This window comes from Cryptomeria japonica, chromosome 10 (genome assembly GCF_030272615.1).
Source record: "Cryptomeria japonica chromosome 10, Sugi_1.0, whole genome shotgun sequence".
Lineage (NCBI taxonomy): Eukaryota > Viridiplantae > Streptophyta > Pinopsida > Cupressales > Cupressaceae > Cryptomeria > Cryptomeria japonica.
In genome coordinates, this window is record NC_081414.1 from 655531200 (window position 1) to 655556044 (window position 24845).

The window sequence follows — 24845 nt, forward strand, 5'->3', positions numbered from 1 at the left end:
TGCAATTAGTAGAGAAGGGAAATTGGTTTAAAATTGGGGTTTACCTTAGGTCATACCTTGGTTTTGCAATTAACCATGAAATAAAAATGAAATGTAATTGAATTGTTGTAGTGGAAATGATTTCCTTTTGAGAGAAATGTTGAATAATGTCCCAAATACTAATGTTATACCTTTTTATGGATTTTTGTTTGTCTCCACAAGGAATTAGGGTTTCATGTAGTCTTCATAAATATAGAACATGAATGTCAACTCAAAAGCTTGAATCATGAACTTACTTCTACTCCAATACTTGAAAGAAGATTGATTTCTTGCTCACTTGAATTTGAATGATTGCTTGATTGCTTAAATTTTTCAATTGATTGAATGCATATCAAAATGAGAGTGGTAAACCTCCTCTTAAACATGCTTGTCGAAAACAACTTCATTTTTTGACATCATAGCTAACATGGGATGTAGGCTCCCACTATAATCATGTTACTATTGAGAGGACCCAAAAAGGGGGCTAATTGCGAGGACCAGAGCGATAGCGCCTTGGTCCTGACCGATCAGGCACACAGGAAGTTGCGGAAGAAAGTGCGCATGATGAAAATTTTGATCTTAGTGCATGGTGTGAGCAGAATCAAAGCTCTGACCAGGCCTTGGGACATGAACACTAAGGTGATGGCAAAAGTGAGGACAAAATTGGAAGAGAGTACAATTTAGGATGCTACACTCTTATGCCCACCTCTCATTTCTTTGATATTAAAAATTTTCCTTTCTTTTGAATCCTTTGAACATCCTTTAATTTTTGACTCTTGACTCGATTTTTCCTTAAGTTTTTCATTTGATTTAGAGTTGTAGGATTTCCTCTAACTGGGTACTTATTTCTTATTATCCTAATCCAATATGTTTAAAATTTTTTAAATCATATTTCAAAATTCTAGACATCCCTTCACATCATGCATTCTTCACCAACTCAAAGCTCATAATTTTGAAACCTTTTCATTAAGTACTCTTTTAGAGTTTGAATTTTAACTTTTCATCTCCCCCACTACTTTTCATAATGTATGTCCGATTCAAACCTATGACATTCCAAAATTCTCTCAACTTTTTTGGTATTATTTTATTAGACTCCCCGCATTCTACACACCTTAATTGTATGAGTTATCTTTGACTATTGAAGTTTGAGACTCCAACACATTTTACTATCCAAACTCACCTACCCCCTGTACATACTAAAGATAATCTATGATTAAATTAGATATAGTGAATGCTATAAAAATGTTTCTCCACCTAGAAACCATTATTCATCAAAGGGTTTATATTTTCATATGCTAGTTATGATAATAATGAAAAAATTAATCCAAAATTTCATCAACGATTTGTTGAAACTCTAAAGTAGCTTGTTCTTAAACTTTTTAGGAATCATTATTTAATTAAAAGGGCATAATTTTAAGGATATTTAAATGTATTTCTACCTCATATTGCATTTAATATCTTAGTTAATGTTTTTAATCTCCATGGTGTTCAATTCATCTCTTAGAACAATGTTTGTAATAAACTTTGTAGCTCAACCATACCATATTGCTCCAAATTCAAAGGCATCATTAATGTAAAAGAAATTTGTATGAGTTTAAGTTATGAATTTTTGTTAATACTGATTCACGCCCCCTCTCACTATTAACTGGATGCTCTCATATTAACAATTGGTATAACAACATTAGGTCCTCTGTGTGCAGAATCTTAACAACTTGAGAAAAAGATCTTGAGAAAGATGATGAAAGAAGGTCCCAAGTTTACCAAGGACAACTATCGGGTATGGAGTGATCAGATGAAGATATATATCAAAGGAATGGGTTCTCGGTTTTGGCATAATGTGACAAACAAGTATGTGGCTCCTACTACCAGTCCCCTAACACCTGATGAGCTTAAGGACCAACAAGTAAACATCCAGACACTTGAAGAAATTGTAAATACTTTTTCGGACTCTGAGTATATAGATGTTCATGGATTAGAGACTACATTTGAAGTATGGGAGAAATTAGGTTTCATTTATGGAGGTGATGAACATGTACAAAGGGCTAAGGAAGAAAGTCTTAGAGGTAAATTTGATGATATGAGAATGGTTGATGGTGAGAATATAGCACAATATGGACAAAGGATTAAGGAATTCATAGGTGGTATTAAGAATGTTGGAGTTAAAGTTGAAGAAGACACTATGGTTAGTAAGATGATTAGAACTCTCTTACCACAATATGCTATTAGGATATCTTCAATATAAGAATTGAGATCTGTTTCTAAAGATAAAGCTACTATTGATTCCCTTCTTGGTAAATTGACTGCATTTGAATTAAACATCTTTGATAATAGTGTTTCTAGGCCATCTGAATCTATTTTTAAGGCTTCTTTAGCTGGTACATTTGTGAAGAAAGGAAAGGATATTTGTCATAATCATGACTGCAGGTCTAGTCATGACGGTAGCAGAGGAGATGGTGATGATGAAGATCATGTGATGGAGCTTGAGGCACTATTGGCTAAAAGATTTCCTAGAGGCACCGATAAGTACAAAGGTAAACTTCCTCTGAAGTGTTTTTCCTACAATAATATTGGACACATTGCTGCAAATTGTCTTAATGGTGATAAAAAGGAAAAGTTCAAGAAATTTAGAGGAAAAGGAAATAATCATTGCTATGTTGTAGTGGATGAAGGTTTTACAGATGAGGAATCCAAGGAAGAGGACAATAAGGAAATTGTCTTTGTTGCTATGAAGGAAGATTTGACTAATGAAAAATATTTGGTATCACACATGGATAGCAGTGATGAATGGATAATAGATAGTGGTTTCTCACACCACATAACCAGTGATAGAAACAAGTTCATATCTCTTAAAGAATTTTATGGTCGTGTGGTAAGGTTTGGTAACAACTCACCGTGCATGGTTAAAGGTAAAGGATCTATTTCATTGAAAGTTTTGGTAATGAAGATGATATATTTTGGGTAGATGGATTAAAAAAAAACTTACTGAGTGTTGGACAATTAAATGATAAAGGATATCTCCTTGAATTTAAGATTGGAGTGTGCAGGATCCTTGGAAGTAAAGGAGAGTTTATTGCTACTGGAAAGAACACTAGAGGTAATATTTTTCATCTGAATACTAATGTGAATAGTTATTTGGTGGCTAAGATTGATAAAGGTTAGAAAATCAAGTATTGTGATAGGTATGCCTCAACTTGTGAAACCAGACAATGTGTTGTGTAAGGACTGTCAGATGGGTAAGATGACTTCGGTATCTTTTAAGAGTAAACTTTTTTCTTTAGAGCATATCCTTGATTTTAGTTCACACTGATCTATCTGGTCCTATGAGGACTAGAAGCTATTATAGTGATAAGTACTTTATGATTTTTACTGATGATTTTTCAAAGATGGCGTGGGTAACTTTTCTGAGAGAAAAGTCTGAGGATTTCAGTAAATTCAAGGAATTTAAAGCTTTAGTTGAAAAGGAAACTGAGAGGAGTTTGAAATGTTTGAGATCTGACCAGGGAGATGAGTTCACTTCTTATGAGTATTTTGAAGTTTTGTGATGAACATGGAATTAATAGGCAGATGTCAGCACCCAAAACTCCACAACAAAATGGAATTGCTGAGAGAAGGAACATGACAATTCAAGAAGCTGCTAGAACAATCTTGATACAAGGTGTAGTACCTAAGATGTTTTGGAGGGAAACAATTAGTATAGATGTTTATACTTTGAACCAAGTACTTGTTAAGAAACAACCAGAAGTGTAGAATAATGATGAACAAAACAATGCAGGAATAGGTGCTTAACCGGTAAATGAAGAAAGCAATGAAGGAAATGATGAACATGAAGTAGAAGGAACAACACTAGAACCAGTAATACCAAGGTATGTCAAATTAAATAATTCAGAAGACCAAATTATATGAGATAAGAATGTCGTTGTATAGACTAGAAGGAAAATCAGAGAAAACTCTTGTCTGATTTCTACTATTGAGCCTAAAATAGTAAGAGAAGCATTGAAGGATGATGACTGGATTAATTCTATAAATGAGGAATTGGATCAAATAGAGAAAAACAAGACCTAGACTTTTGTTCCCAGATTGGAAGACAAGAATGTTATAGGTACAAAATGGGTTATTAAAAACAAGTTAAATGAAGATGGAAAGGTTGTAAGGAATAAAGAAAGACTTGTTTGCAAAGGCTATGCACAAGAAGGATAAGACTATAGTGAAACGTTTGCACCAGTGGCAAGATTGGAAGGTGTAAGAATGTTACTTGCCTTTGCTACTTTTAAAGGATTTAAGGTATATCAGATGGACATTAAATCAACTTTTCTAAATGGTATCCTGGAAGAAGAAGTATATATAGAACAACCAGATGGATTTGCATAAAGTGAAGATGAAAATATGGTTTACAAATTACACCAAGCTCTATACGGTTTGCAGCAAGCACCGAGAGCATGGTTTGAAAAATTGCATACACATTTGATCAAGATAGGATTCCAGTACATCGGTGAGGATAGTAACATATATTTAAAGAATGATGGAGATAGAATATTGATAGCATAAGTTTTTGTTGATGATATAATCTTTAGTGGTGATGATGATTTATGTATGGCTTTTGCTAAGGAAATGAAGAAATAATTTGGTCTCTTATTGGTGAGATAAAAAATTTCATTGGGTTGCAGGTCTAGCAACTAGATGGTGGAATATTTATCTTCCAAACTGAATATGTAAAAGAAGTATTGAAAACTTCTGGCATGGAAGATTGCAAACTAGTTGGTACACTGATGGTGACAGGTTGTAAGTTGTCTAAACATGATGATTCACCATCTATAGATGAAAAGGAATATAGGTTCATGATTGGTAAGATGCATTATGTTGTTCATAGTAGACTGGATATTGTACATGTTGTTGGATTGGTTGCTAGAATTCAGAAAGATCCCAAGGAGACTCACTTGGTAGCGGTGAAAAGGATATCTAGATATTTGAAAGGCACAATGGATTACGGCTTATGGTATCCTTATAAAGATGACTTTTCTTTGAAAGTGTTTACTAATGTAGATGGGACATGCAATGTTGATGATCGGAAAAGCACTACCAGTGGAGCTTTTCTTCTTGGAGGTAGATTGGTTGCTTTGACAAAAAAAAAGCAAACATGTGTATCACAGTCAATAGCTAAAGCAAAATATGTTGTAGCATCTATGAATTGTACATAGGCTATCTGGATGAGACATATGTTGGAAGGTTTTAAGAAAGATATCTCTTAACCGATGATTATTTATTGTGACAATACTAGTTCTATTAATATTTCAAAAAAGATTGTGTTACATGCAAGGAAAAAGCATATACAACTGAAATATCACTTTCTGAGGGAGAGAGTACAAGAGAAACAAGTCAAAATGGAATATGTGACAAGCAAAGAGCAGTTAGCATAAATCTTCACTAAACCTTTGTTGAAGACAACCTTTGAGTACCGCAAAGGTAAATTAGGGGTCAGACCCCTACATAAGATCAACTAAGATGCAAGAGATGCATCAATCCAGTGGGCTTATTGATTATTTTTCACTATGGATTGATGAAATGATGGCTACTTAGTAGGGGGAGCACCTTAGATGAGATTTGCAGAGATGTTGGAGACAACAACAACAAGAATGAATACCGGAGATGCATTTGCACCTTTGGCATTGTTGTCAAAGGGGGAGAAGAATTGTAAGAGAAAGGGGGAGAATTAATATGATCTGGAGAAGAAGAATTAGAGTAGGTGAAGTAGTGTAGTAGAAGAAGAGCAAGTGAAGGTAGCATAGAAGATTGTAGTTGATAGTGGGATATGTTGGTGTTGCCATCAATTCCAAAGGGGGAGATTGTTGGTATGATTGGCATAACTGATGCTGATGGAGAATGTTGATGAACCGATAAAGGACTGTTGGTAATGATAAAGTGATGAAGAGATTGATATTATTGGCTTAATGACTTTGATCAATTATTTTTATTGTCATTGATGGAAAACTATGTGGCAACTATTTTTTTCCTATTTATTTTGTCATCTAAGTCTTTTTGGTGTACCAGAAATGCCTTACCGGTAATGAAGACAATGAACTAGGAATTAGGACCTTAACTGTTAAACGTGCAAATGTTTTGATTGGTTCTGGAGATTGGTGATGAGTCAAGTGTTGAGGTTTGGAACATGTATTTGTATCATTTTAGTGTATCTTTGACCAAAACCGCATCATTCTTTGATTATTGGGAGTCATGTTTATGATTTCTGTTGTATTTTCTATAGGGTTTAAGAAGGGTTTTAGAACCAGTAACAAATTATTTTAACCGGTGATCTTTTATAGTTTGGAGGTGATTTATATCATGTTTAAATAATGATGGTGATGTGGCACAACCCATGTGAAAAGATAAGTTGACATTTTGGCGCGATTAAGGATAGAATTTATTGGGAAACAACGAAGAGCATAGAAGAGTGTTTTATGGGTTTGACTGCTTATCAGATTGAGTTGCTATGATGAGTTACGATCATTAAACTGCTATTATTGTCTTGAATTTTTTTTAATGATCTATGATGATCTGTATTGTAAATTCATTTGAATTTTGGTGTATCTAGGGTTTTGTAACTGACTAAGATGTAAAGGTTATTTAGGTTGGTATAGTTGATGTTTAGTGTGTCAGTGATTTGAGAAAAGAGTGTGAACTCGAACCAATGTGGTGTATCTACAAGAGTGTAGCAGATTGGAGCTAAATTGGATCTGAACAAGCAAGGAGTTAGTGCTATTTCCAGATCGTTCATCTGTTGTTCCGTAACAGTTGTAGCAGACAAAATCCCTTAACCGAGTAGGTTCTAATAGGCCTCAAATTGTAAATCCCTTAACCTGGTAGCTCAACATTTGAGTCTTAAAACCTCTTGCGAGGTTTCTTCTAACAGGGCAAAGCTCCTAAAAGGGCTCATCATAGAAATCCCTTAACTGGGTGACTCCTAAGAGGTTCTACTCCTAACATGGCATCATTGTAAGCTCCTAAACATGGCATCATCATAATCTCCTAACTAGGCTAGTCTCCTAATAGGGCACATTTCGAAAGAGTGCACAATTTTTGTGGGTACCAATTCCCACCATGGTTTTTCCCTATTTTGGTTTCCATGTGAAAATTCTAGTGTTCATGTGGTGAATGCTTTTGATGTGTTGTTTTGATTTACTTTTAGTTTATGCATGTTGATGAACACTTAATGAGCAGTTCTGATAAATCAGTTTAACAGTTGGATATCAGTGATTACCAGTACTGGTAAATAGTTTGTTACTAGTTTGTGATTTATTTGGTGAAGTTTTATCAGTTTAAGTTTAAGTTATGAACTATTTTTAATACTGATTCACCTCCCCTCTCGGTATTAACCAGATCCTCTTAGATTAGCATGCTCCTAATTTATTCCTATGATATTTTTACTCACTTCCTAGTAGTTATCATGTGATTTTAAAAATAATCATAATACAACAAAGATTGTGAGTTGGTGATGACGGGTTTTCTCACATCATCTAAGTTTTTATCATTCTTAGCCTATTATCTACAAGTTGTATATCAAAATGATAGCTACACGTATTCTAATTTGAATTTTCATGTAATGGTTAGACATCAAGCCAATATATGGGTCTACTAACCTATAAATTAATTATACTGCATTAATAGATGTGCATTTGAGCTATAAATGAATTGAATATATTATATTAATAGTGTATAATTTTTTTTTTAATTATATATCTTTTATAACAAATATTTCCACAACAATTTGTAATGACTTAGGGGAATGTAAAGTCACAACTATATATATCCTCTCATCAAATTAAATAGTGCGACCATAAATATAGAAGTTTGATATATGTATGAAAACATCTAAAAATTACAAATACTTGGTAACATGGTTAGGTTTTATTCGACAAGGGTCATTGTTGTTCTGATATAGATCATTAAGTATGCACATTATATTTTATATAGTATGCAATTTCACTAAAATAAAAATATGGTTTTATTGATGTTGTATTGAATATTTCCTTTTTTAATTTCTTATTCATGATTTAATTGCCCAATGGAGTAGGCACTGACCCATATTGGTTCAAGGTCAAACACTTTTATTTAAATAGTATCACTTTTCTAGTTTGTTGTTGGAGTAGATTAGTGTTAGTTTAAGCTATGCATGTTTTTAATGATTTAATATTGTTAGCTAGGGAATTATTTTAAGCTATCCTAAATGCCAAATATTCAAAAAAATATGTTTATTGTATTGGAAACTTGCCACAATGTCTGAAAAATTGAAAGATTATTATAAGAGGTTATAAAATTTCTTGAACCCATAGATGCACATGCAATGTGCATTATTAGCTATATAGAACTCTAACTGAGCTAGTTGATCTTAACCTAGTAACAAATATTTGGGACAGCTCTAGGAATATTGCATTAAAATTAAGTTAACCTTAAAGTTTATAAATTTTAACCACTAAAAATAGGCCTTCAACCATCCAAAATATATTAATTAGTGACAAAGAGGGGCAAAATGTAGACACCTATTTTTGTACATAATTTATTATATATCCCTATCCGTATTGGCATGGTGTGATGGTGAAGTTATGGTGTTGTTATTCTTACCATAAAGATTCATAGTTTTGGGTCAAAAGCATTAAACAAACCATCATATATCCTATAAATTATTTATTAGTTATATATCCCTATCGGTATTGGCATGGTGTGATGGTGAAGTTATGGTGTTGTTATTCTTTCCATAAAGATCCATAGTTCTAGGTCAAAAGCATTTACCTTTTTAAAAAAAAAATCAAACCATCATATATCCTATTAATTATTTATTAGTTATGATTTATTTGAATATTTTGAACAACTCAGATTGTCATCACTCCATTCGTCCCATTAATTTATCTATTTGATTATTTTACATATCATAAATTAAATAAATATTTAATATTAGTCAATAGACTTCCCCTTTGAGAAAGCCTCACCATCATAAACATCTTGAACAACTTAGATTGTCATCACTTAGGCATGCTTGGTTGGCTTTTAAAGTTCAAGAATTTTAATTGGTTTTATTTTTTTCATGGTATTCTCTTTCTATTATTTATATTTCGCATAAGTTAATTTACTTAACATGAACCATGTAAGCTTTGTTCATAGTAAGATTTCTTTTTAAATTGGTTAAAAAATGACAAGAAAAATTGTGAGAAAATAGTTTATATTCATTTTTAATTGGTTGTTAAATAATTTATTATAAATTCAATGAATCCAATAATATCATAAGTTAATCTATTTGACATGAATGTGTAAGCTTTTTTCATGGTAATCTTTTTTAAAAAAATTGATTAAAACATGACAAAAAAATTGTGAGAAAATAATTTATATTCATTTCTAATTTGGTGTTAAATAATTTATTGGCAACTTTTAGAAATTCAATTAATACAATAGTACTGCCATTTTCAAGTACATCAAAACATATGTAGATTTTTATTACTATATAATAGTTACCCAATGTTAAAATACATTTAAGTTTTTACCTTAATCCTTGAACCTTGTATAGGTACAAGTGCTAGTTTGTTTAATTCACCTCTAAAATATTTTATCATTGCCCTTAATTTATTCACATGGATCATAATATATAATTGGGTCATCATGTGATGAGCCCCTCTTTCACATTTTTGACTAAGCTTGTCTAAATTCATTGTATCGAGACACTTCCATAAAGTCAAACAAACATTTTATCTAATCTATTCATTCCAAACAAAACCTCTTAATCGGATCCATCCACATAAGGATGTTGTAATAATGCAACTCCTAACCCTAACTAAAATCCATTATGTGACACTTGTCTCATGTCTCCAACTTTGATCTTAACCCTAATCTTCATTCAATATCAGTCATCCATCATCAATATAGCTTAGGGCTTGATTTTGCATCTTGAGAATTCTAGAAAAAGGAGAGGTCTCATAGCTCATTTGCATATCTTCTTTATCATGATGTTATGCTGTCCAATTTTCTATCTAAATCTTCTTCAATCTACGGAGAAATAAAGATTTTAGGTGAAGGTATTGTGTCTTTATTATTGATAAAATTAAGTGTTGCAAAGAAAATTTGTACTCTGTAGTCCATGAGAAGAAATTATTGACCATAATATTTATTGTAGTTTACCATCTTACAAACACTGATGCTCTCTGTGAGCTGTATTATTGCTTGTGTTGTTTCAATGATTCAAAACCAAAAAAATGCAGTCAGGCATGGGAAGGAGAAAAAAGGTTTTAGATGAAGGTATTGTGTGTATTGCAATTATTCTCCACTTTTTTAACCTTTAATCTTTTATTCTCTTTCATATTGATTTTCTCTAAAAGGCCATGCAAAGAAATTAATCCCTAGCATATTTATTGTAATTTACCATTACAAGCTTTATATGTTAACCATCTTACAAGTGGGAAAGATGCATTATGTCGGAAGTTATCTATGAACTCTATTAGTGTTTGTCCTATTGCAGTGATTCCAAACACAAACATCCAACCAGACATTGCTTCAAAATCTAATGAACAAATTGTAGATCAAGAATTCAATCTAAAGAGAAAAAGAGTTTTAAATGAAGGTATCATGTATTGCAATTATCTTCCATTTTATGCACCTTCAATTTTTTTATTATATTTCATCAATCTTTTAATACCTTCCATCATAATTTTCTCAAAAATTTATTAAGCCAGACAAAGGCCAAAGGCCATCAGAAGAAACTATTCACCAGCATATTTATTGTATTTTACCATTACAAGTTTTATATGTTAACCATCTTATAAGTGACAAAGTCATCTATGAATTGTATTATTGTTGTGTTGTTGCAGTGATTCCATACAGAAAAATCAAATTAGGCATGGTTTCAACAGGTAAGGAGCAAATTGACCGGCATCCTCAATTTGGGGCCACAAACTCTACTGATGTAAGATTACAAATATTTGGCCCAAACAGAGAAGAGTATGAGGGAAATCTTCTTCGCCTTCATTCTCAAACTCTTCAAGCTTCCGATTTTTTTAAGACTTTGTCATCAGAGCGCTAGTCAATCCTTTGAAAACAATTCTATGTATTTTTCTACTTCATCTCATCGTTTCTCCGATGTGGATGAATGCCTGGAAATTCTATCTGTTGCTTCGGAATTGTTAGTGGATAAACTTATGCAACAATGCATGAGATATCTGGAAGTTGTTCGTTGGAACTCTGAGCAAGAGTCCAAAATTAGAAATCTATTATCCTCTCTGAATTTGAGCGTCTTGCCCGATTTGAATGCACGGATTGATAAACAGAACAATAACTATTTAGACTTTGTGAGAGAGAATATCAAGGCAATGATATCTTTTGTTTCCAGTTGTGACTGTGCCGAAAAGAAACAACCAATTATTTTAGAGGAATTTAAAGCTAACATTGCAATTGCTGTGATATCAAGTACTGAAAATAATCCGGCAAATGAGGAGCATTCTTATTTTGCCCTGCTGTGGCCCTTTACTCTAATGAAACTCCCCTGCAAAGGGAGTCTTGACGCCACAGTGACTCCCGTTTCAACAATTATCTTCCCATTTCCTTGAGCCTCCAGACACCCCAATTATCTTCGATTGATGTCAGAAGGGTTCAGTTTTTCACATAATATCCTCACTGCGGCTTCCATGGTCGTCCTATCACACTGAACAATTACATTAAAGGGCCACAGCTGGGAAGAATCACTTCCATAGAGAGGCAGCACAACGCTTTTAATGTTAGCTTTAGACACATTAAAATTGAAAACGGTAGGCTCGCACATATTAGCAATTTTAGCTTCGAAAGCCTCTAATATGATTTGCTTGCACACATCTGCAATGCCTGAAGATGCATCTCCCTACAAATTGGCTCACTGCTTCTCGAATATTTGGTTGCCTCTCATCGACACAGTCTTCACTGGAAAGAAAAGAGATCATTGTTTTGACATTCTCTATGACAAAATCTAAAATCTAAAATGACATTCTCTAGTCCAAAATCTAAAATGTAATTCCGAAGCAACTGGGAGAATTGGTAGGCATTCATCCACATTGCAGAAATGAAAAGAATAAGAATACATCATCTCAATGCATTTTAGTTTTCAAAGGATTGAAAAGTGGTTAGCTCAATTTCAAAAGGTCGGATATCCGAAGACAATGCCCTCAAAAAATCCGACATTTGAAGAATTTCAGAATGAAGATGAAGTGGATTTCCCTCATACTCCTCTCTGTTTGGCCCAAATATTCGTAATTTCGCATCGGTGGAATTTGAGGCCACAAATTGATGCCTCTGGGTCGTCATTTGTTGATTAGGTTTTGAATCCATCATTTCTTGATCCACAGTTTGCTCGATGGTTTTTTTTTAATCCATGTCTGATTGGATTTTTATGTTTAGAATCACTGCAACGCCACAACCAATAATACAGTTCATAGATAACCTCTCGAACCATGTTTTAAAGCATAAAGGTGAAAAATTTCTGTCATGGCTTACACAATACATCTGTTTCTTGCCCAATGTAATAAAACTCGACAAAATCATGATAATGAAAGGAAAAGATTGAAGGTAAATAAAATGGAAGATAAATGTAATAGACACACAATACCTTTATGATTATCATTTCAATAAATAATTTAGTGAAATATTCATAAAATCTTAGCTATATGAATGTTTGGTTTAGATGGGAATGGGGATTTCCAACCTATCGAGACTATTTTCATTCCTCCATTCCTTCTTAGGTAATGTTGGTATGTTGTTAGGTGATTCCTTGGTGGGAGGTTCAAAGAAATATTCTAAGGTGGTATTGGAAGATGAATATGTTGCCCATATGTTGAAAGCCTTGCACATCACTCCTAAGTTGATTGAAACCTTAGATTGCACAACTATAATATTTATTGAAAATCTTTATTTATGCTTAGATTGAGAGTTGAAATAAAGTGCACTCTGATTCCATTTGATTTGTTCCCTAATGGAAGATTAGATAGAAATTTCTTCAGCATAAGGCTATGAAAGAATATTTAGATAGAAAATTGGATAGCATAAATAATGATGATTGAAGATATGTAAATGGTCTGAGAGGCCTTTACTTTATAGAATTCTCAAGAGAAATAATAGATTAGATAGAAGATTAGATAGAAAATTAGAAAAAAAAATTAGGCACAATAAATAATGATGATTGAAGGTATGTAAATGATGTGAGAGGCCTTTACTTTATAGAATTTTCAAGAGGCAAAATCAAGAGCAACAATAGATTGATAATGGATGGTTAGAGTGAAAATTAAGGTTAAACTCAAAGTTTTAGTCATGTGACAAGTGTCACATGATGGATTTAATATAGGGTTAGGAAGTGCATTAAAGAAACATTCTTATGTGAAGGGCTGAGATTAAGAGGTTTAGTTTAGAATGAATGGATGGGATGAAAAGTTAGTTTGACTTCTGTGAAGTGTCTAGATTCAATGAATCAGACAAGATTTAATTAAACATGTGAAAGGGAAAATTGTCATGTGATAGAAAATTTATATTATAATCCATGTTAACAACTGAAAGGTGGGATTGAATGGACAATAATAAAGAAATAAAATTAATTTTTAAAATCATCTAAATAAATAATAAATATTTATTTCATTAATGGGATCAAGTGAAGGACAATTTAATAATTAAAAAATAATAGATATATACATAAATACATCTAGGATAGAATGAGAGAAATCATGAAATTATTAAAATAAATTATATGTAATTAATTAAATAGAATTAAATGTAACTAAGTATGCACAAAAACAATTGTCTACATTTTGCCTTTCTTGAGACGATGTTGCAACTATTTTGAGAGTGAATAATACTGATACACTTTGAGCTTAAATTAAACTTAATAAATTATATTCAGAGAGGTGCCCTTAAAAGATTTTATAACAACAATTAGTAACTATACCCAAATTAGTACTTGACCATAAGTATTTGTGACTAGGTAAAGATCATTGTAGATGCATTTATGAATTCAAGAAATCTTACAACTCCTTACAATAATCAATTAATTTTCATAGATTGTGAAAAGGTCTAAAGATAATTATTTGAGTATTTAGCATTTAGGATAACTTAAAATAATTTCTTGGTTAACAATGCTAAATAATGAAGAACATACATAACTTTAAGTAACACAAATCTACTCCTACAACTAGATATAAAAATTATAATATTTAACCAAAATTCTTCATTAAGTAATGAAATTATGAATACCAAGTTAAAATGGAATATATTCAATACAACATCAATAGAATCATATTTTTTATTTCAAGAAAACCAAAATTTATATAAAATATAATGTGCATATGCAATAATCTATCTCAGAACTACAATGACTCTTGTGCAAGAAAATATGACCATTACAAAGTATTTGTAATGTATAATATGTTTTCATACATACATCAAACTTCTACTATAGTTGCACAAGTGAATGTGGTGAGAAGAAATAAATAGTTGTGACGTTGCATTCCATAGAAGTTTTACAAACTGTCATGGAGATATTCAATATAAAATATATACAATAAAAACCCTTTATACACTATTATATAATAATTTCAATTCATTTGTGTAATGTGGAAAAAATTAGGATTTCAACCCAAAAGAATAAAAACCACTAATTTTTCACTTAGAGGACATTACATTGAAAAGGGCATGGGGAATCCACTAGATCTAGTCATGAATCACATCAAGACTAAATGCTAAGTGAATTTGGATTGAATGTGTGTTCCTCTTTTGTGAGTTGAATTGTTGAAATAGGGTAAAATGCTAAAAATTGAAGGTAAAACTGAGAAAACAACGAGCGATAGATGCAAGATTTTTACACGCACCTAGATTTGAGCAATACAAGTCAAAAATGAACTTACTCCCTGAAATTACCCAAAAAGTATCATGAGCGATCAGACTTTTTTCACACCAAAGGGGTATGATTCATCTATGTGAACAAAGCTTAATTTGAAGAGAGCAGCTCCATAGCTATTTCTTGCACACAAAAAGAAGACCAAAGGGGTTGGGAATAAGGTTTGCCTAAGTCAAACCTTGTTTTGGAATTAACCTTGAATGAAATATTGCAAATGCTTGAAATAAATAATGGAAAGGTAATACCTTCGATCTACAATGACTTATAATGATGCTTTTCTTCTTGATATAATCACATATGTTGTATGAAATGGCATGCACATGGGAAAACCCCAATCACATGCACATGCTTTCAAATGAATGATGTAAAGTTTCTCCAAAATGGTTGATGTATACTTGATGAATTCTTGAGAAGACTTCATATAATTCACACTTTCACTTCGCATGAGGCTCCCTTCAATTTCTTGTGGATGGATTGGATCCCTTCAAATGAGGAAAGAAAAGGTTGTTTTCTATCATAGGCCGACCTAGAAATGATATATTTTCACACCAAGTTAGGTTTGAAAATTATAATACAACCAAATCACGATCCCAAAAATCAAGGAGAAAAAGTAGGGATTGATGTGATTCACATCGGTCCAACCAAAGTTTTTTCCAATTTTTTAGGGATGCAAGGTATTGTGATGATAAGGTGATCCCCAAGTGGGTGCGGTAATTAAAGGAGTTTAGATATGTGGAATTGGGCATTGAAGGTTTAAATAAGATTTAATTAGGTATTTTGATGAATTAATTAATTGAAGGAATAAAAAGAGACACAGTTAGGGTAAAGGGCCCAATTTAATGATGTGTAGAATGATAAAAGAAGACTTTAGATTTAATTAAATTGATTAATTAAATGGTAAAAGAGAATTTAAATCCACTTATGTCTCTTCTATCCAAATGAGAGGGAAAGAACTCCTTACATGCATTCCCATCGTCAACGTTAATTTTTTGACATAGGCCGACACAAGGAAAGGTTTCATCTCAAATTTTTAATAGGGAAAAGGGTTCAAAATAGGCCCCAATTCGGGAGGACCACAACGTGGTACCATGGTCTTGGTGAGGACCAAGGTGCCACGCCCTTGTCATACCCCATATTTGGGCCAAGGTTATGTTGAACACAATCTACCACTAAGAGAGGGGTGAATCAGTGGTTCCTAAATTCCTTTCCTTTTTAAAAAAAGCTTAGAATACCAATTATTATCCTAATCACTTAAACAGTCAAACTGGTAAGACAAATGAGGATACCAAAAAAAAAAACACATAAATTCAACCCACAACACCAGATGTACGAGGAAAACAGAATATGGGGAAAAATCGATGAGAAATGTTGTTGGAGACTACTACTCCAATCCAGCCTCACAAGTGAAACAATGAATTAAAAAGATTTAGGGCACCAACCCTTGCACCAAGCTCCAGCTTGGTGATGTATATTGAAATACGATTTTGATACAGTTATACAATCTGGTTGTAAATGAGTTTTGCAACACTTTATCAAATAGATTTTTGGTTTTTTGGCATTAGGATCCTATTATCTTGCACCCCTAAGAAGTTGGCCTAAAATTGTTTGGATGGGTGCACCTCGAGCATCCCAATCTGACAAATTTATCTATGAGTTGTAGGAGGATAAAAAGGTAGTCATATCCTATTCAAATCTATCTCTATGCAAAAAAAAAAAATCTAAGTCAACTATCCATAAAATTAAACTTGGAATCTCATATACATAGTAATTCTTTCCTAATCTGTGATATCTATCTAAAATTATCAATTGAAGGTGACAATTGGAGATATCCTTATGAAGTAATGGTGCTAATTTTAGGAGGAATTTCAGATCTAAAAAAATTTCATCATCAAATCTTCATCAACATTCATTAACCATAGAAGATTCAAGAGATATTGGATGAAAATAGGGAATTATCAACCAATGATTGGATTGTACCTCTTCTTAAGGGATTTGGTATGGTTTCATATTGTTCTCAACATTTATTTCATTAAGCTTTAGATTTATATTTTTTTGTTCAGGTTATGTAATTAATATGTTATTGCACTCAAATCATATCATTTAGGCTTTTCCTCTAGTATATTTGAGTAGACTCTAGATTTGATTTATGCACTTTAGCTCATAGCAATCTTAGACACACTTAAGGTTCAAGATAACACACACTATTCCAATTTAAGTACTTACAATTTGAGGAGGTGGAAATCACCAAAATAGGTGGTTAAGAAAGGAAAACCTTTATATAGCCATGCCCCCCTACCCTCTTTCTATTTTGCAAGTGCAACTATAGGTTTGTGACAAAGACAAAAGATCCTCAGGCATATATAGATTAGTACCATAAATTAGGACAAAAATACCCTAGATCAAGGCACTTTAGGCTCCCCTATCAAAGACCAGGGTACTCCAGGAATCCTAGTCCTTAGAAGTCTACACCAAATTTTGGGTGAGTAGAGTATAAGGTATTAGAAGGTTTTCGTTGAGTTTATGTGCAAAAGTTAGAAGACCAGAGCAATTTGGGTGACCCGATGAAGTGAATTTGGCCCTAGAGTTTAGTAGCAGGTGCACCTCAATATTTAAAGTTCATTTCTATACCTGTTACGAAGTTTTTTTTTTTTCTGTGCATTAGTTTGTTATAATATTTTAGATTTTTATTTTCATCATATCTAGATCTTAGTTGAATATCATTTCAAATCCATACCGTTTCCAAAGAAGGAAAGGAATAGAATCCCTAATGTACCATTTGACTCTCTTTGTCAAGAGTTAGTCAAATTCACTCACATCTTTGTGGCTTGATATTCTAATGTTTGTGTGAAAGTGCATCTTAACCCTAATAATACCTTGCTCCATTTTCATCCTAAACAACTATTAGTACTAAAATTGCTTCATCTACTTTGTTTATGGGATATACTACATCTTCCTCTCCCATGTGATGAAACAAAAACATTGAGAAGAATCCAAGGTTTAATATTATGTTATATGCAGTAAGCCTTTATGTGATGCAATAAAAAGGGAGAAATTAGATATGCATTGTACAAAAAGTATAAATTAAATTATACTAAATTATATACATTCTTATATATACAACCATTATGTTACTCACTTAAGTCATCGTCTTTATCTCATTTGAATCTAATTTGAATATGATTCACACTTTTATCTCCTACTATTACCTTGTTTGTACAGCCTCTCAAAATATTTTTTATAATTCAAGGTTCCATCATATATTCTTATAATAATATTAAAATATCCTATTCTCAAGGATTTATCTTTTAATTTTATGAAATTTTACACTTTTATAGTTTTTTTAAGAATATTAGACATGAATTAGGTCTCTTTACATTTTATATAATGGATATACGAGTCTAGAAATAATTGAAATCGTATTTGTATTACCTCAAAACCTTCTAAATCTAGCCAAAACTACCATTAGATCATACTCTACATTACTCCTACTACCATTTTATAACCCTGTAGTAGTTTGATCGTACCTACACTATTACACACTATCCATTGTTTATCCTTTCACCAATTTCCCATACTCTTCTATATTACCTTCATTGCTATCTCATCCACCACTATCCATCCATTCCCATGAATATGGTAACACTTATCACACCCATGATTCACATACACATCAAAATGGCCTTCGACTTTCTCTTAATCCATCTTCTAGCTTACATCTACTAATTCATAATAAGAATTAACAATAGAATAGAGTAGAAGTAAGAATCAATAGGATAGGTAATGATGATATCAAAGATGGTCAATATATACCATGGATTTATTATCACATGAAGAGAATCGGTATATGAGCATCACTTCTATTTTAACTATATCTAATAACTCTTAAGTGTTATGATATAGAATTATTATTTTTATTACCCTTGTTGGGACTTCAATGTGTAATTCCATTTTTCTTGTCCCTCGCCTTCTCTATTTATTAATCAGTTTAAAATAATCACTTATAACCACTACAAGATAGTATAAGTTGATATCCCATGTGATTCAACTTTTTGTAATTATTTCCTTGTGTCATTCCCCATGTGCTAATAGTTGCAAGAAGTAAAAAAGTTGTAATTTTGAGGTAATTTCTAATCAAAGCCTATCTCTATTCGAGTTGTTGGAAATTTAAACTTGTAGTTTTATCCATCTTGATATATCTTTCACTCATCTTCACCTTTTCCCTCTACTCTTATCAATTCATCAAACTTCACCTTCTTGGTATGCCTTTTCTCTCTGTGATGTAGTGAAAAATTAGGGTTTCACCAAATGATATAGTAAAACCCTTGAGTTTTACTTAGAAACCAATTAAATTAAAGAGGGGTGAACCCTATAGATCTAGCCTCAAATCATTAGGGATAGAGCTGAGAATTCCTATGGGATTCATTGGATTAGGTTTTAATACCCTCTTTTAATTTAAATTGTGAAAATGCTGAAATTAGGGTAAATGTGTTGAAATTCCAGTAATTATGTATAAACAATCAACTACAATCATCAGATAGAGTTGCAAACTTGGATATGAGAAATATGAGGGTGTTCGGATTTATTCCTAAAGGTCATCAAAAAATGTCGAGACTAGAATGGCCATCGCTTTGGTCCTCGACACTTTTTGCCATCCAAAGGGGAACTTATTCATCTCTGTGAATAAAATTGATCCTAAGAGTTACAACTTTGTATGTGTTCCTAGACATAGTAGAGAAGGGAAATTGGTTGGGAATAGGGGTTTGCCTTAGGTCAAACCCTGATATTGGAATTAACCAAATTAAATGTAATTGAATTATTGTAATGGAAATGATTTCCTTTTGAGGGGAATGACATAAAATGTTTGGAACACTAATGTTATACCTTTTTATGGAGTTTTATTTATCTACACAAGGACTTAGGGTTTCATGTAGTCTTCATAAACATAGAACATGAATATCAACTCCAATGCTTGAATATTAACCTTACTTCTACTCCAATGATTGAAAAAATACTGGTTGCTTGATCATTTGAATTTGAATGAATGCTTGATTGCTTGAATTTTTCAATTGATCGAATGTATATCAAAATGAGATGGGTAAACCTCTTTTCATACATGCTTGTCAAAAAATAACTTAATTTTTTGACATGAGATGATATGTGAGATCGAGGTCCCTGCTATAATCATGTTACCGTTGCGAGGCCCAAAAATGGGCCCTGATTGGGAGGACTAGAGCACTAGGTGGTCTAGTCTTTGAGGACCAAATTCCTAGCGACTTGGTTTTGATAAATCAAGGACACAAGAATTTGGGGAATAAAGTGTGCATGATGAAAATTTTTAGCGTAGTGCATAGTGTGAAAATAATTAGGGCTCCAATCAAGGCTTGAGACACAAACACCAAGGTGAGGGCCCAAATTAGGACAAAATTGTAACTAAGTATAATTTAGGATGCTACATTTAACCTCCACTTTAGCAACAATATGAGACTGAAAATTCTCTCAGTGAAGTACAAAGGTTTGCTCTGAAAAGCTTTTATGAAGCCACCAAAGAGACAAGATACACCAAGCCTCCAATGGGATTTAGGATCTTACTACTTCAATATCAAGATAAAAGGGACATCATAAGAGATAGAGAGAAATATAATGACTACTAGAGCCTAGTAGGGTTCACTTACTTTGAATCATAAAAAAAAAATACCAAATTACAAAGAAAAAGGGTCATCTTGCAAAGTAACTTGAGTATTAAGATATGTGAAAGTGTATGCAAAAAGTCAAACAATGAGCAAAGTGTATTCCCCCACGTTAAACTGATTGCATATGTCTCATTGGGAGAAATTTCTTTAAGGTAGCATGCATAAAAAAAAATGTTACCACAATGATATGCCCCCCAAAAAAAGAAAAATCAAAGCATAATGGTCAGAAAACATATAAGGGTTCTACTAAATTTGGGATTAGTATGCTCTTATGATAAATAATGTATATATATTTTCATTGAATTTAACTCATCCCCCAAAGTAAGTAGAACCATAATTGAAGAAGGGCACATGCATCTTTTGAGTCAACATGGAAGAGATCAAAAGAGATCTCACAGCTTTGCATCATCCTCAAGTAAGCAAAACTAAGGACAACAAATAGAAGAATTGAGAAATAAATGAAGGAATGTTACGAACAAGCAAGAGAGGAGAGAGAGAGAATCTATGGCATGAATGAAGCTAATTAAGAAAATCATCCACCTCCCAATCTTTTTGAACATATTTTTGGGAAGATGGACAAGATGAAAGAGGAGTAACTTCGAGCATGGCAGATGGAGCTATTGCAAGTTTCAAACAAGGACCATTCTCTAATGACAAACCACTTTGTCTGTTACCAAGAGGTAAGAATAATGCTTTTGAAAATTGTTTAGATTAATCAAAGTCAACATCAACATGATGATATTAATCATTAGAATCATTAGTATCATCATTGTTAGCATGAACATCATTTTCATCCTTTTCTTTGTCAAGATTGATAAAAATAGGATCTCTAATATGAATAGAACATGAACCATCATCTTTCTCAATAATTTTTAATCTTGGAGATTTAGGTTGAAATTCCTCCTTATGGTTAGATGAAGGCTAGAAAAATGGGACCAAGTCAATGTACGATGTCTTTGTGGGGGCAAAGGTTTGAGAATAAAGTTCACGAGCCCTAGCATGGCATCTTTGTCGGTGTTCCCTCACACAATTGTTTCTTTTAGTTTTAGTTGAGGTGCTAGATAGAGCGGAGATGAATAAGAAGTCATCATTTTGTTCTGAGACTTCATTTAGGTTTGCTTCACTTTGGTTAGGGTTAAACTGACATTCCTTAGCATAATGACTGAATTTGTCACATCTAAAACATCACACATGTGAGGCATCTCTTGGTTTCTTCCAAGGGTGTTGGGAACTAAAGGATCTGGAATCCCTATTTCTTTTAGGATAAGTTTGATTCCAATTTCCCCTTTTCTTGCATTGAGCTGCAAGCATGTGATGTTCATCTACATGGGGGCTCTTGGATTGACTCCTTGTGAAGAGGCAAGACTCTTCTTGGATGCAATCATTCTTAAGGTTATCAAGAGTAGGTAACTCTGACCGACCACTTACGGTTTGGAAAAATGACTCCCAAGAGTGAGGTAGACCATTAAGGGGAATCATGACAAGGTCTTTATCTTCCATGTTATGGCCAATTAAACCTAGCTGATTCTTTAGTTCTGAAATTTTTATGAAGTAGGAAATAACAGAATCTTCTTTAGCCATTTTGATATTAAGTAGTTGTTGTCTTAATGTAATTTCCCTACTAAGATTGTTAACTTCATATGTACCTTGTAGGTGGCTAAACATTTCCCTTGCAGTGGTGAATGAAGCAATAGAGGTGACGAGGTGGTCTTTGACTGAATCAATGAGAATCTTCCTGGCTTTGATAGCATCCCTTTTGAATTGTTTCAACTCAGCTGCATCCGAAGGCTCGGTTAGCTCTTTCGCTTCAATGAATTGGAGAAGATCTTCTTCCTCAAGAGCCAACTTGATTCGAACTTTCCATGCAGTAAAATTTAGATTCCCATCAAGCCTATCTTCAACTTTCAGCCCCATTGACCTGATTTGCAAAAGCTATAGCAATCTGGAAATAAAGGTGTACTGAATTTTAAATCTAAAGATTGATCTAACCAATTAGCTCTGATACCATGTTAAATTTGGTACTTTCAAATTGAATAAAACTCAGAAAATTAGAATAAGGTTAATTAGCTTATTGTTTTCCAGACTTAAGCATAATAAAGGAAATGAAATGCAAAAGACAAAACACAGTTACCCTGGGAAAACCTCCTAGGAGGAAAAACCCAGCCAAAGGATCCTTAGATCTAATTATGATTTTAATTCAACTGGACATTACATATGATCTGCAGCCTCTTATGAAGTTCGCTACCTTTAATTATGGATCTGCAGATGTCTTGATGAAGTTTGCTGGCTGCTGTTGAGGATCTGAAGTTCGCTGCCTTTAATTATGGATCTGCAGATGTCTGATGAAGTTCGCAAGCTGCTATTAAAGATCTGAAGTTGCCTAATGGAGTTGCTAGATCCCTGAATATGGAATTCACTTTTTACCAAAAATACTTTTCATCTGCTTGAAATTGTTATGTAATAATGAGAAGCAAATGCCACATTTATAGGAGACTTATTCCTTTTAACATGTCATCCTTCTTTTAAACTTAATTAATTATATTAATTCCTTATTAGATAGGGTTGGCCCTTTCAAGGAGGCGTGAAGGGTTTAAGTGAAGCGTGGAACCTTTTTGGGTGCACCGAAAGGTATTGGGCCAGGCCCTATATTAAGGAGGTGGATTCCAATGTTGCCCAAGGCAATTGGAATCTGCCAGCCCTAATTACAACCAATATAAATCTTATATAAATCATGTCAAATAGATTAACTTATGATACTATTGCATTCATTGAATTTATAATAAATTATTCAACAACCAATTAAAAATGAATATAAACTATTTTCTCACAATTTTTTCGTCATTATTTAACCAATCATGCCTGAGTGAGGTCTTAGCGACCACCCAATGTAATAATTAAATATCCCATCAGTCAAAGTATTTAATGAATGGAATGATGACAATCTAAGTTGTTCAAGATGTTTATAATGGTGAGGTTTTCTCTCAAGGGAAGTCTATTGACTAATATTAAATATATTTATTTAATTAACGATATGTAAAATAATCTAATAAATAATAATTAATGGGATGAATGGAGTGATGACAATCTGAGTTGTTAAAAATATTCTATCGACTAAAAATAAATATGTATTTAATTAATGGTATGTAAATAATCAAATAAATCATAACTAATAAATAAATAATAGGATATATGATGGTTTGTTTTGAAAAAGAAAAGGTAAATGCTTTTGACCCAAAACTATGAATCTTTATGGAAAGAATAACTACACCATAACTTCACCATCACACCATGCCAATACCCATAGGGATATATAATAAGTTATGTACAAAAATAGTTGTCTACATTTTGCCTCTCTTTGTCACTAATTAATAGTTTTTGGATGGTTGAAGGCCTATTTTTAGTGGTTAATATTTATACAATTTAAGGTTAACTTAAGTGTAATGCAATATTCCTAGAGGTCTCCTAAACAATGTTTTACATCTATTAAAATATAAAAATACAACAATAATTAGTTGATATATCCCCAAATATTTGTCACTGGGTTAAGATCAACTAGCCAAGTTAGAGTTATATATAGCTAATAATACACATTGCATATGCATCTATGGGCTCAAGAAATATTATAACCTCTTATAATAATCATTCATTTTTTCATACATTGTGGCAAGTTTTCGATATAATTAAATTTTTTTTTTTAATATTTGAAATTTAGGATAGGTTAAAATAATTCCCTAATTAACAATATTAAATCATTAAAAACATACATAACTTAAACTAACACTAATCTACTCCAACAACAAACTAGAAAAGTGACACAATTTAAATAAAAGTGTTTTACCTTGAACAAATATGGATCAGTGCCTACTCCATTGGGCAATTAAATCATGAATATGAAATTAAAAAAGAAAATATTCAATACATTAATAGAACCCTATTTTAATTTTAGCACTATTTAATCCGGTGAGAGGATATATATAGTTGTGACTTTATATTCCCCTAACTCATTACAAACTATTGTGGAAATATTTGTTATAAAAGATATATATATATATATATATATATATATTATTAATATAATATATTCAATTGATTTATAGTTCAATTGCACATCTATTAATGCACTAGAATTAATTTATAGATTAGTAGACTCGTAGATGACTAACCATTACATGAAAAGTTAAATTAGTATATGTATAACTATCATTTTGATATACAACTTGTAGATAATCTAAGAATGATAAAAACCTAGATGATGT